Here is a 15,160-nt window from a genome sequence, read left to right as displayed (position 1 = left end):
TAGTCCACCTAAAAAGGGTAAAAGCCTCAAGTTAAGTAGGTTATTCACAAAGAGTATTCATACAACTGGTGTATTGTTGTTATATGCCATACACTCTAATGTCTAGTCTAAGAATGTTTGGGAGATGTTTTATCTTTTGATTTTTACTATTCATATTGTATCAGGTGTCTGTAATGACAGCTGCTATAGTTAGCACTGAGCACACTAGCAGACTCTTCAGCAGTAGCAGTACCGTCATGTAACTAAAAACTTCTATTGAAAAAAAACATAATTGTTGTAGAGATTGGACAATCCAAGGATAAAATCTAATACTGAACTTTGGGAATCTAGGCCTCAGCCTTTTCAACTCAGCAGATGTACCTTTAAAGTGATGAGGTGGGAGTAGGAGAGAGAGGCAATATAAAAACCCAGACTTCTTGATGCCCCAAAGCTAAATCTGCTTATCAGGTTATTGTAGAGGGCCAATAACGCAGAAAATTTTGAGGATGTGTTCAGAGTGGAGCTCCATAAGGCACTAGGGATGGAACTGGAATCAAATTGAAGACAGGAGTTGGAAGCTTGCTGAATGCACACCCATTTTCTAGGCTTCAGGATGGAGGTCTGTGAGTTAGGTTCATACAACTTCTAAATGTATCACGGCTCCTGCTACAGCCTGTCTCATAGACACAGGAGTGATAATGCAATGAGGAACTCCATCTCTATAGATCTGGTTACTTATGGCATGGAGGCCTGGCAGGATTTCAAAAGACTTTATGGAGGACCCTGCAGTAGGAAGCTACTCTTGGGAGACCAGCAATACAGCACAGTCATATAATGACCAGAACGGAGCCCTTTGCCCACCCAACCACCATTATTCTGTTACTCCAGGCCCTGGTTTTTCTAACTCCATTCAGGTCACGGACTCCAGGACATTTACCCTGCCTGTCCACTGAGTGGGTTCACTGGGGCTAAGAGGAGATTTCTCCTATCCTTCGTCCTCTCATGGTTGTGTAGCAGGAAGCATGGCAATAGTAGAAATTGCAGTGAATGCATACAAAAGATGTTTGGAATATGAACAAAGTATTTGAGCAGGCAAAAAAAGGAAGCAAAAGTCTTCCTCAAAGTAGATGTGCAAAACTTGGGGTTAGTTTGGGGCTGCTTCCTACTAGAGGCACCTGTGAAGTATATACTGGAAATAACTTCCCCTTATTTGGCAGTTTCATTACTTCCTCTTAGCTCCTTTTTTTTTTTTTTTTTTTTTTCCCCCTGGCAGAGCAGCATCTGGAAGCTCCAGAACAGATTAGATCATCCTGCCAGATCAATATGAACTTTTATTTAGCCAATCTTTCAGGAATTGTTTGTTGAAAAGAAATCCACGTGTATATCCCCTAAAATACATTTTTGTGATTTGTAACTATCAGCCTGGGTTCCATAGCAGTTCTTGTTAAGGTTTTCAAAGCCTGTTTCTATGAAATTTTCTTTACCTCTAAGTGACTTTTATAGTTTGATACAGACAATTCTGTCATGACTAGCATTTTTCGACACAGCAGCTGTTTGTTTTGCACTGCCCACCATGTTTTATTCCTAAAGCCAGTGATTGTTTGCAAAAGAGAGTCAATGCAAGTATTAGCATGCTGGTTATGACTATACTTGAAATGTTTCTCTAGCAAATTCATTTCAGTTAACTATGATATCATTATTGAAATGAAATCTTCTGAATTGGAAGAAAAACGTCACTCAAACATCAGCCCCTAAAATGTGGGAGTAATTCCTCTCATCAAACTAAAAATAGAAATTAGGTCTGTGAGATAAGTCGTGAAGTCTCTGGTTAATTTTTTACTCAGTCTTAACATGGGCAGATAACTATTGATTTCCAGGTTCAAAGGAAGAGACTTAGGCCTGAATCTAGGAGAGAAGTAGATGTAGGGCAGTGGGAGGCTGCCCTAGCTTAGAGTGCTCAGGGGTGTGCTCAATGTACAGACCCACCTAGAGGGACTGTGCTTGTGGGAGAAGAGGAATAGCAAATGCTGAAGACTAGAGCACAGGATGAGTGAGCAGGTGGAGTCACAGTGAGGTATTCAGGAGCTGAGTGAGGGGAATGAGCTGAAAGAAGTTTATATACCAAAAGCTGGATGTGATTTTAATTGATAGGGGGCAGTGGACTGTAGCGAGGAGATGTTAGAATTCTGGTAAAGCTGGATGTAAAGCTAGAGGGAATGCAACTGCAGGAGAAACAGCTGGAAGAAGAAATCAAAATGGAGGTCACTACTATTAGGATAAGTAACTGTCTTTTAATAAATCAGCAATCTCAATAGCAGCTCCCAGTGGGGAAGCCATCATACCATTTTGTCTAGGAGCACAGGTGAATGGCATGGGAGACAACAGTATAGGTGTGAATGAAAAGACAAAACTTCAATATTACACTGCTTTGGTGCTCTCTGTACTCTGTCGTGCAGGTTATTATGTTGGAAATGAGTGGGTTTCTGCAGGTATGTGAAATTTGAAACAAAGTAGAGAGAAAACAATGTAGAGCAAACACTTGTGGCAGGCTTCCATCCCAAAGCAAATGAACATGCAAAAGAGCATATTTAGTAATAGGTAAGTTACACTAGGAAAAAACACAGGACTGTGGGGGCATGGACTATAAATTGAACAAGGTAGGAGCAGCTGCATGATATGTAATAAGCAAAGATTGATGTCTACTCCAGCAGCCTCTGAATGTGTCAGTAACAGTCAGGACGCCCCCTATAAAAATCAATCTGTAAGACACATCTTATCTTTATAAGTATAACTTAAAATTTACACCATCAAGAAGTAAAAAATAACAGAGAAAAAATAAATTAGTATTTGGCGAAGGAAAAGCAAAAGGACCGAGTTGACATGATTACCGCTTCAAGAAAGCTTAACTGATTCATGGTGGGTTGATCACAGGTAGTTCCAAAAGGGACATTTGAATAAAAGTGCACAGAGTCCAAAATAACTCTGCCATGAGCTATAGAGATGGGCATTGCCTGTAGGCAAATTTACAGGCAGAACAAATAGCTTACACACAAAGGGTACAATTCATCTAACTGTGAACCCATATCTATGTATGTCTGCCTAAGCTGTTATATAGTCAGTAGAGATGTAATCAGTATATTCAGTAGAGTCTGTGGATGTTTAAGGCAGGCATTTAACACAGGTTGAATGTGTTGCATCCTGTAAGTGTCTAATTCTATGTCAACGTATATCACTACAAAGAGAGCCTGGGGGTGATCAACTCTGATGTAGATGTTTAAATTTTAGATTTATAAAGCTGGGTAAGTTGAATATCGAGAGAATTTACCAGCTAGTTTGAGGAAGGCTACAGAAATGTCCACCTAGTGCGTGCAATAGCAAATGCACAAATACAAAACATGAAAATATGAAATACAAAGAAGGATTCAAAGTTGTTATGAAGAGAAAAATGAATAAAAAATGCTCTGCATTGATAGCCTTATTTAAGAACTGCAAGAAGGAGCTGCTGTTAGAAAACTGACAAATGTTAAACCAGCTGAAGATAGCATCTACAATGGCATCTTATAAGCAGTTGAATCATAGCACTAAGAATAGAGGTTAGGTTGTTTGAAATGGAACCAAGAATGCCAAAGACAACAAGTACTGGCCAGATGTAACCAAGAATGTTAGAGGGCTGGTGAGTATATGTGAGCAGTACAGCAACAGGACCAATAAAAATGAGCAATAGGTTTGAAGCAAAGCAAGGATGGGCCTTTAAAGTAAGCCATGTATCCCCTCATTGTTGTAGCTGACTGCTCAGAGATCTGGAAGGTAGACAGCCTGTCAGACACAGACACAGCAACCAACAGAGACGGAGCAGTGACACACATCAGCGGTCTGGCAGGCTATTTCAGTTGGAGGTACTTGAGATGGTGACTGTCAGTGTTCTTGCAGCAAAGTTCTGGCATGTACCTGAGAATGGGGATTCAGTCACATGTTGCCGTACTAAAGTTGGAGCAAGTGGTTAAATTTGTAAAGACTATACTAAGAAAAGCTGCTGAAAACAAAGATTGTTTTTCATAAATCCTCCTTCAGGAGAGGAATACTCCTGCTCAAGAATTATTTGAAATAATTCTTATCATGGTGCATGCTGCTTGAGCACTCCTACCACCATTAGTAATGGAAAGAGTACCAGACAGAAAGAAAGAAAAAGGCATCTAAGTTTAGGATTTATATTTGGATATACCAAATAAAAGTTGGTAATTCTTTAAAATTGGAGTCAAGAACTCTTAGTATGATCATGTTATTTCTTAAGGACAGATCATGAGCTTAAAAACTATTTGTACTTATTGAGAGAGAGGTCTTTTTGTGTGTGTAAGATAACACTGCACAGCCTTTCATCAAAACTGCAATGTTCCTATCCGCTGCTGATCCAAGATAAAATCATAGGCATCGAAGACACAGAAATACATTTTTTGCAGAAACCTGACATTATCAGAATTCATGCCGAGGGATAACTGTGAGGTAGCAAAGCGGTGTTTCTAAACACTGACCTGTCAGGACAACTGGCTCAAAGGTGTTTGTTATTCTCACAGGAAAGAATCAAACTTATTCCACTATCAAACTGTTTACAAGTGTGCATAACTTGGGGGACAAGTAACAAGGAGGAAAAATATCTTCTAAACTAAAAAGAAAAGACCCTAGGAAGTCAAGAGTTAGCTGCTTAAGACCGTTAAGTTCTATACAGAGATAACGTTGTGAAGATCTTTATGGACGCTGAGTGTGTTAACAGGGTTATAGTGTTCATGTTTAATTGTTCTGCTTTAAAAACAACATGAGGGATATTATGATAATAATTTCCAAACTGGAGAGAGTTTTAATGTGATTTTGCATCACATTTTGCAACATTTTACTTTCAGTAAAAGAGGACAGTCTACTGCTTGGAAGGGAATACGGCCTAAATGTCGCACGCTCTGAGCTCTAGCACTTTGTGTTGGCACACAGAGCAATACCTCTGAGTAGGAGAGAAATCTGCACATGGTGCCATGTGAAGAAAAGGGTCCACAGGGCTAGGACCTGAGACTGGAAAGGGTGTGGATGGTTGTGAATTTGCAGCCTGTAATAAGCCTGTGCTGTGGGAACTATACCTGGAGATTTCCAGTCCTTAGGAGAGACTAATGAGTGATTGCATTTTCCCTGAATCTTTCATAATTTACTTTCTCAAACTTTCTATCAAAACCAGTGAATAGGTAGAATGAATTTTGCCTGGCTCACTGTACTAGAATATCTAGTGAATTGAGTATCTCACTGAAGACAGAAGTCAGAAATCTCAGTCAGGGCTTTTCTGATCATTCCTGCTGCTCTGGACCGTTCAACACAGAAGCTGGCAGGAGGTGTGCTCATCACTTAATGAAGAGCTATTTGGTAACACAATTTAGTTTATGGTCAACAGCTGTTAAATGGCAGTGGTGATATAAAATTGAGTGAATCGCTGTGTTTCTAGCCAAAATCATTTACTCAGCCTACGCTGTGTATATTGCAGAGGATTACACTCATCATCACCAGTGGGCAGCTCTGGCTGTGGACTGGCAAATTTCAGGTCATACAGTTGCCTTCTATTTCCCTCCTCCCATCCTGTCTGTTTCCTACATCTCCTATTACAACAGAACTGATGAAAACTTTTCTTTCTGTAAAGCTTCCTTGGTAAGTCATGCCCATCTCAAGTGTCCCGTCTGGAACTACCTTTCCTTTCCTGAGAGAAAATGACCCTTCTACCATTTTTCCTCTGAACTCTATTTCGTCTTGCCTTCAGCCAGCAAACTCCTGTAGCTTTTTCTGCTCTTGCCCTTATGCTTTATCCTTACAAATTGGATCAGAAACACTTAGGGGAAAGATAATGACCAGCTTGAAAAAAATCCATATGCCTTTACATTGCTTTGATCTTGATGCAGGAAAGCACTTGCCAACCTTGAGTTTTAGGTTTATGGGCAGTGGCACTGAAGTGGTAACAGGACTTAGAATGACCAGATTTGTGTTTGTCTATAAAGTTTTGCTTCATAGAATAAGAAACATGTAACTATCCAATGCATTTCCCTACATGTAGCGCCAAGAATGCACTTAAATAATTTTGCAGATCAGACAATCAATATTTAATAATAAATTAAATAGTTTAATGTTAGGGCAAACAGCCTTCAGCATAGCCAGCAACTACTTCACAGAATGCTGGGAAGTTATTAGGTATAGACCATGGCTAAGAGTCTTTCTAGTAGTGTTGCAAAGTTTCAATAATAGTGCTTTTAGTAAATATCTTCAACACATGCCTTTCTGAAGTCTTTGTTTCCGTATGTCCTGAAAAATGTAAAGCTTATTTGCTTTGCTGCACATTTATAAGTTCAAAAGTTTTCTGACTTTGTATCAATTAACTTTGTAATAACTACTATGTATGTCCAGTCTCAAATAAGATTTTATGTGATTTTGTTTTCTTTCATATCACGTTACACTTTTAGCTGCTGTTCTCAATGTAAATATAGAATAATTGAACTCAGCAAACCCAAATTGCAAAGTCATTTACTGAGAAAAACAAAAAATCATTTCCAAACTAAAATCAGGCAACTGGAAGCTGATGAGAACAATGGTTGATATATTTAGTGTGTAATTAAAAGATAAAATTCCTGATAAAGAGTTGAAAATAGCCCTTTCATTGCTATAATATGATATTTCGTAATAACGATGTAGTGCTATAGAAGTTACGAACCCAATGAAACGTGCTCAGCCACAAACCTTCTAAGATCCATAAAAACATGTTTTTAATATTGTTTCGTGTTTGTTTCATAAAGTCAAAATTAAATATATGCTGGCAGTTTGTTACCTAGATTAAAAAAAAAAAAAAAAAAAAGTATTTTAAAGCATTTAGACTATTTAGAGACTAATCAGGCTGGGAAATGTGTTGAAAATTCAGCCCATAGTATTAATTATTACACATAAGGACTGCTATAAACTGCAGTATTTCCATTACAAGGTGAGGTCTTATTATTTTGAATGCTGTCCAAATATAATTAACAATTGTCCTTCTCCAAAAGTTATGTCTTGCTTTGACAACAGCACTATTCCCTGTCCTCTTGAGTAAGATTTCTTTTGAATGTGTTGAATTCTTAATGAAATTGATTTAAAGGAAAAATGCAAAGGGCCACTGAAAGGATTTTAGTCAGCTGGTCCCATGTGCCTCATAGTGAAGGCTCTTTACTTTTGTCTTTAAGGGGAACTCCTAGGCCTCAAATCAGGGTTCTGTAAACACAGAATTAAAACTTCAGATGTTAAATTGTGTACCTGAGGCAGTTGTACTGCTGGCTGGTATGAAGTACCATTGCTGATTGTTCCTAACAACCAGGGAAAATGTGGGTCTCGTCTTCCCGATATAGCATAATCTGTATATGTAACTGAGTCATAAATATATGTTCTTATTCCTAAAACACTTGAAGAAATCCATGTTCTTCCTTGTGTTTCTGGTGAAATCTGCAGACTCCTGCACTGACTGATCATTTGGCTTCCCTAAGAAATGACTGTTAAAATAACTGATCACAGAAACTATATCCTGATCCTACTACCAGTGAAGGGGATTGTAAAGCTCCTCATTTTGCCACAGGATATTTCCCTAACTGTCTGTATTTCATATCAGGGCAACTTTTAAGCAATTCACAGTAGTTGCCTTGCTAAAACCATGTTCTGTCATTTGAGGTAGCATTGATAGCCACACTTACTGCTCTTCTCGAATAGGTGAGTGCATTTAGGATTTGTAGCAGAGCAACAGAAATGCTTACCCTAGCATTTAGATATGTCAAGGTCTGTTTTTTTTCCCAAGACATTTAAGTGGGTGTGTTAGGTGGAAGAAGAGAATAATCTGGGTAAGTCTTTTGCTTACATACAAATAAAATGCCTAAAATTCTGTCAGGAGAGGTTACTAGAAAAGTTATATCTAGAAGAACTCATAATCTGTTACGTCAGTTCAACCATATGGTGTTTTTAAAGCTATGATTAGACAGTCATGTACAGTTAATAAATTTTTCTTCTGAGAATTCAGGGGTACGAAATTCTGTTGATTCTGTTTTTCTCCACTTTTTTTGCTGTCCAACCTAATACCTTAAGGGGTGTTTCTACAGCTCATATGATGGTGTAATGAAAGGTATTTAAGCTTGTTCAATGTTAGTACAACATTATAATCAAGCACAGGAGGTGGCTTGAGCTTGGAAACAACTAAGCATTTATACCATGTTATCTTTGTAGCTTAATCTAATACCTCTGCATTGCATTGCATTAGCTAAAATCTCTCTAACAGGATGCAGCATTATGTGGTATAGACATGTTTGTAAAGGTCTGATGTACAGAAAACTGCTGAAGAGCCACCATCCAAAGAACGGGCACTTTTGACAACATGACAGAATCCTCGGAGAATTTGAATTCTTGTATTTAATAAAGGAAAAGAATTATATTAAAAAAAGAGAGAGAAATGTAAAGCCTTGAAACAATGTCCTAGTTTCCAACGCAGAATGTCTCAGAAAAGAAACTTATTTCTTCTCCCTTTTTTCACTTCAAGTTTACTAATTCCTTGCCACTGGCAATATGTTCTAAGTAATTTTAGCAGGTGACAGTACGTTTGGCTTTCAACTGCATTAGCGAGTGTAGGGTTTTTGGTTGTTGTGCATTAAGCAGCTTGTTATCTAAAAGAAAAGTTTGGAAGCTTAGGCAGGCTTAATTAAAATCAATGAAGGATTTAAAAGCAAATACTGAAATTAGTGCAGGAGAAATATAATTAACAAAATGAATTACATCCTAAAATGGTTCCAGAGCAGTCCACAGGGACTCGATGCCAGTTATCACTGATGAGGAAGTAGGAAATATCTTGGGGGACCTGAAAGAAGGCAGCAACAAAAAGGACTGGAACCATCCCACTGATAGCAAAGCCTCATATTAAAAGAAGCTATTTAATCATAGTTTTACATGTTACCAGCAGCATTACTAAAAAATAAATATAATTTCTCTTTCTTCTTGTCATTAAGAGTATCTCTTTTGTTGTAACCAAAGCTACTGATTACCCGTAATTTCCATTTCCTATCTGTGTTTCTGAAGAAAGACTGCTAGAGAGTATGAAAAGCAGATGAATCAAGCCTTGTAAGCCTATTTATGTTTATTACTGCAGCTAAAATATTCTAATTTCTCTCTTTGGGATCTGTCAATGTCAGAGGAAATGTCTGTACCTATAATTTCGTTAGCATCTCTAAAAGACTGTATTAGGAATAGCGATTTTCTTAATATCTCAGCTGTGCAGCAGTGTGGACGTAATGACTGTGCCCCTCTGACTCTTGGTGGATTTTAAGAAGAGCAAATGCCGCTACATGTTTTGCATTCTCAACAGTTCGAAAACAGAATGCATACAACTGTTGTCTGAGTCATATTATAAAAAATCACTTGTCTGTTGCCAGCTTCTTCATTATAATATCGTTCCTTCCTTGGCAACAACCTTCTCTCAAGCCAGTCCTTGCTAAATTCATTATCCTTACAAATCGTTCAGATTGATAGCAGTCTGTTTTTTAAAACCAAGGCCATTGAAATAAACAGGTTCCCATGGATCTCTGTCAGTTTTGAGTTGGGACTCAAGTTTCTTCACTTGTTTCCCTCTCCTCCTCACAATCTTGGCCTTGAATCCATTCACATCCTTTCCTCCTTCCTTCTATCAGTGACGCCGGGTTTGACTGACATCCCCAGTCTTCAAGCTTTTTCCCATTATGCATATGCTTGCTCCTGAGGAGATACTTCCAAATGTGAGAAGTGGAAAAGACACATTCATGACTAAATAATAGTTTGCTTTTCAAAAAGATTTAAGGGAGAATTCATCAGAGTTTTTTTTCCTTGGTAGGTCTTGAAATGGTAATTTTCTAAAGAAGCATTGATTTAATGGTCAGAACGTTTTTAAAAATTGAAGGAATAGAAAATAGGTTTTCTGTTGGTTTTACTAAAAGTTTGCCTCAAAACTGGACATTCATTTTTATGTATTTTAGTCCCAATTATTTTGAACAGCTTCTTTCCTGCCTTTGTCGGTTCTGATTCTTTTTGATGTTCCAGTGAGTATTCTAGGCAGGATTTTGTTTTAGAACTACTACCACTTACTCTTATTTTAGTAATAATTTCACATATCCTTATGTATGTTGCTTTGATTGTTAGATTCAAATATGCAGGACAAAACACACATGATACGCTTACTTAAGGGACTGCCTCCTAGACCATTGGGGTTTTGAAGGCAGAGGACTATCTTTTGTTTCTTTTGCATCGTTGTGATTCTCAGGCTCTTATTTCAGTTTAGAAAAGCAGCCTGTGGCCATATTTTTCTAGTGCGTCTCCAGGAAGTCATAAGGTAGCCAGAATATCTAGCATGCAGTTAGTACTTGGCCTCACTAGCCAGTCCCGCTCTCAGCCCTGGAAAAGTAGGGGATAAACAGACAAGGGGATAGGGCCATCAGAGCAAATACTGCATCTCCCTCAAGTGTCAGCTCGGTTCAAAGCTGCCGCCTGTTGCCAGAGACAATGTTGGCATAACTTAGCAGGCAGGATCTGCCCTGCAGTTCCTGCTAGAAGTGTTTTAGCTTCACCCATTACCATACTACAAAATCTGTTCAAGCTGAAGTATAGCGTATAACTTTGTCTTTAACCAAACTGAAGAAGAAAACCCAGCCTTGTAAAACTGCATTATGACCCTTGATGCCTGGGGCCACTTACCTGGAAAAATCCTTTTGTAGCTATTTCCTCAAGCAGAAATAGCGGCTGCCGATTTCAGGCTCCTGCGCATGGCAGTCTGATACGTGCCTGCACGTCTGAGAGTAGTCGGAGTCGAAAGGCTCTTGAACGGAACTCAAATGGTGGCTGTTCTCGGAATTTCAAAGAACTTACTTGACTCACTAAAAATAAGCATGAGATTACATGGTTTCTTCAAAGAAAGAAATGCTTATTAATTTGAGAGTTTGTTAACTTAAGGGGGTATCTACGTGCTTGTTAAAGTCTGAGCTGAATGGCAGTAGATGTGTGATTTCATGTATCTCAATATGAAGTTACACTGAAGCCAAATAAAATCAGGTGTTTTGGCAATGGCTTTATAGTGCAATAAAAATCAATTTCTATAAGCCCATTCTATTTTTATTGCGGTTTATGTTCTGCTTTTATCCCTTGCCTTGAGTGGGGGAGGCATGAAATACAAAGGAATAAAAATATCTATGGAATGTTGACTGAAATTCTTAAATTCCATTTTTTCCAGGTATTTGATCCTGTAGAGTAAAATAAAGAGCACTTCTCTGTGAAGTGTGATTATGAGTCATTAATGCATTTCATTTTCAGGATTTCTATCCCTTGATTTCTGCTTGTCTCACAGATGCATTACTAACAGTATTTGAAGGGAAAAAATGTGTTTCTTACCCTTTGGCCTATATTTATTTCCTAGGAGTTATTCTCTAAGCCATTATATTTGGAGACTTTTGGACCTTCTTAATGATCAAAGCAATCATTATGTGAACTGGACACCTGCTTCTGTATCCAAATAATACGCTCACACTTGCAGCTACTGCCTCTGCTTCATTTTCTTCCCCTTAGCAGCTCTGAGCTCTACCTTGTTTCAAGTGTCAGTGTTGGGTTGGGTTAGAAATGACATGACTCTCCTCAGACAAAAAAATATACCTCCACTCTTTCAGGGGAAAAAAAAAGTTTCAGGCCGTCTTTGGAAGAAGTTATGTTCTTACTGATTCTATTAAGTTTCTGACTCCTTTTACATAGGATAGTAATGGGGAAAAGAATCTGTTTCTTACTTTGGAGGAGACAACTTGTACTGCCCATCAGCTGCCAGCCAGCAGCCTGTGTAGATGCATGAAAATTTTCTCTTTAAGGAGAATTTCTGAGTTTTTACAAATATTTTGTTCATGCTTCTGCAGTTGTAGCTTTTGATGAATATGACTATTTTATTTACTAATTCCAACTTCCAGCATAAATGTGGGTTTCTGATAATGCAGAGATGGTAAAGTTGGGCAATGAACTGTGAAAATATTCAAGAAATAATATTTGGCATTAATTCATATGAACTCAACATGTAGTGAAAAATGTTGGTGGAGCAACTCAAGGCCCCTGGTATTTCTCAGCAGAGAGAGTGCTTTAGAATCTGGCCTTAGATGTCCAAGTGCAAAATGCATTTAATCCAGTCTTTATAAATAAATTTTGCATCTGTTTCCATTGTGGGGGAAGGGAAATAGGCCTTTTCCAGACATCCCAGTGGCTTTACCCTACATGAAGCATAACTCAAACATTGCTTATCCAGTGCTGCAGGCATCTTAAAGGAATAGTTGGTGCTGTTTCTTTGTTTCAGACATGCTGTTTTCACTGCCAGCTACGTGGATTTTTTTTTCCTATTATCACTGTCCTTTATTGAGAAAAACACACTGATGCTGGAAATTGAAATGGAGCACAGATAACATCTATCCAAAAATGTACATCTTACAACATGGTCACTGAGACATTATAGCAATATCAAAAAAATCAATTATTCCAGCAGGGCCAATTATATTTTATGCAGACTGGAAAAGACTGCTACAATGTGGATTTATTGTGGTAAATGATATATTTGTATTGTTGTGAAATATAAATGTATAAAAATATCTGAGCAGTACTCTTTATCCATAAAAAAATATATTTTAAAATCCATGTCCTGGCCTGTTTCTAGTCTAGAGACAGAGTTTCATGGATAGGTTTTGTTGACAGAAAATTATTAACAGATTTCTGTCATATATTCTTATCCTTGTTAAGTCTGAGGAGATGGGAAGGATCATAGTTTTCATGAATCTCATGTGACATGTTTTCCTTTCATGTGCGTTGCAAGTGCTTATCTTTCAGGCAAAAATGCAGTACTGGCTAGGCAGAGTCAATAAGATTCACAAATATTTCTGAAGTTGAAATGTAGTTGTTGTGAAGTAAATCTGTGTTTGCATTTTTTTATTATTATTATTTTTAGTTATTCTGGCAGTCAGCCTAGATATTAAAGGTTAGCTCCACTCACAGAAGCACTTTAAACTTATTAAATATTTGAAAACTAAATAAAGGCATCCTCAGTAGCACTTTTTTCTTATTTGGTGTTTTCTATCTAGATGTCTGTTTTCTTCTCTCTAATACAGCTACATATTTATTTATTTTTTTGCCTTTTAGTCATAAGACAAGAATGCCAGAATCAAGTAGTTTTTTTCAAGTTTTGTTTCTCGATGATATCCTGTACAGTGAAATATAAGAGCACCTTTATCAACTCGCAGCTCCTCTTGGGTCATACACCTTCTGCTGTGCTGCTTGCCATGGTGCAGCTGTAGCAAATAATTTCCTGGGCCTTTTGAGCCTTGATCCTTTTAGCAGAGTGAGCAGATTTAGGACATGTTATAGCTTTTCTCTCTTCCACAGCTGCTTAGGAGGTTTGGTCTCTTTGAGGTGGACAGATATGAGAAATATTTAAATTGTGATTTTTATTTTACGCAGATTAAAAAGTGTTCCTTTTAGAAAAATGAGTGCAGGTTTTAAGATATGATAGGAAGGACTGAGGACATTGACTCATCTGATCCAGAGGAATTCCAAAATACAGAGCTAATACGCTCCACTGCCAGAGGCTTGGCATTAGAAAGACATGGCTCAACTCTGAGCAAATTCTGAACTGAGTTTTCTGTCTTTTGATCATTGCCTGCGTATGAAAGGTGGTTGCATATACTGCAATCAATATGAATAATCATTTCAGTTTTCTTTTCATCACAGGGTACAATAGGTGGCTTTTAGTGGGGAGCATGCTGACTTCTCGTTTGACTGCTCTTCAACACTGTTACAGCATTGTCCTGAGCAGTCATTTGTCTTCCCTGGACATGTCAGAAGCCAGACTATTGCAAGAGCAAACATCGTAGGGTTAATAGGCAGCTCAGCAGTGCATTTTCACCAATGTGTAATTGTCTGGTGTGCACATTAATTGAACTGTAACTGAATGGCAGTTCGGTAGGAGAGTGATGATTCTGTTGTGACAATTAAGCTACGCTTTTTGATAATATGGCAAATAACTTTGTCACCTTAGTACATTAATGTAAAACTGGGACAGTGTGAAAAAAGATTCTGTTTAGCAAGCAGTCAACGTGTCCTTTCAGCCAGAAGGCACTGAGAGTGTATTTATTGGAGAGCTTTGTGGAACAGGTGGTCTCCAAAGATAACAATGAATGTGGACTCAGAGGCGCTTCAGTCAAAAGGAAATGTGAGGAGTAGGGAAAGGGAGAGTTCATTTTAAATGGTTTTACAGAGATCTTGTCATCTCATCATTTTCTGTGGCAGGTTAATGCCCCTATTAATATTTTGACTGAAAATAATCTAACTTCATTCCTTCAATAAGCTTGGCAGTCTTTTTATTTTGTGCCTGTCTTTCTTTCTTTCTTTAAATTAATGTGCCTAGCTTCCACACAACTGTAGCTGTGGGCTTGCCAATACTATGATTTCTGGTCATAGATCAAGAGGTCAGTCAAAAGACAAAAAAAAATCTGCCCTAAGGACATTTCTGCATGTATAAATATTATAGTGCAGTCTTTGGTCTCATATTTTGGTGTAATGGGATGAGTCCTGGCATGAGAAAAATCACACAACTGGCTGTTTTGCTTGGTGGGTCTGCCAACTCCTCACGTTTGGGGCATGATGTGCTCCACCCATTGCTGTCCCCATCGCTGCATCCCAGGGAGTGTGCGAGCCAGCACAAAAGCTCCAGCCAGCACGGATAGTACATTTCTTGTGCTTTGACAGCAAGAACATGGAGGTGTCTTCATACTTCATATAGCTGATGACGTAGGTCAGTCTAGTGTAACCTGAAAAGTCTCCTGGCCTTAACACTGCACCTCATTTTTGGTCATCCTTTTATGGGCAAAGAGGCAAAAGTTGACTCAGGCAAATAGTCTGTGTCCAGTCAAAGATATGGGAATTTCTGTACTTAGCGCTGTATTGAAATATGGCCTTATGAGGTGCCAGTATGATTGCAAGTCCACAGTTAATTCTTTTATTGGGATAACTTCTTGCCAAGGGCAGGGGGTGTAATTTAGACATTTGTGGGAGTGTGTGGAAATGCGTGTGATCATGTATATACTTATATGTGTCTATTTATATGACATCAGGTTTATGA

The 15,160-nt window shown here is 38.2% G+C and overlaps 1 protein-coding gene across 1 annotated transcript in view; it reads left to right on the top strand.

The window, feature by feature from the left end:
• PLXDC2 (plexin domain containing 2) overlaps window positions 1-15,160 on the top strand; it is a 273,041-nt gene that overhangs the window by 159,533 nt on the left and 98,348 nt on the right. The window lies entirely within an intron of this gene.

The sequence above is a fragment of the Dromaius novaehollandiae genome, chromosome 2, assembly GCF_036370855.1.
Source record: "Dromaius novaehollandiae isolate bDroNov1 chromosome 2, bDroNov1.hap1, whole genome shotgun sequence".
Lineage (NCBI taxonomy): Eukaryota > Metazoa > Chordata > Aves > Casuariiformes > Dromaiidae > Dromaius > Dromaius novaehollandiae.
The sequence above is the reverse complement of the archived record's forward strand: the minus strand, read 5'-3'. Positions and strand labels throughout refer to the sequence as shown.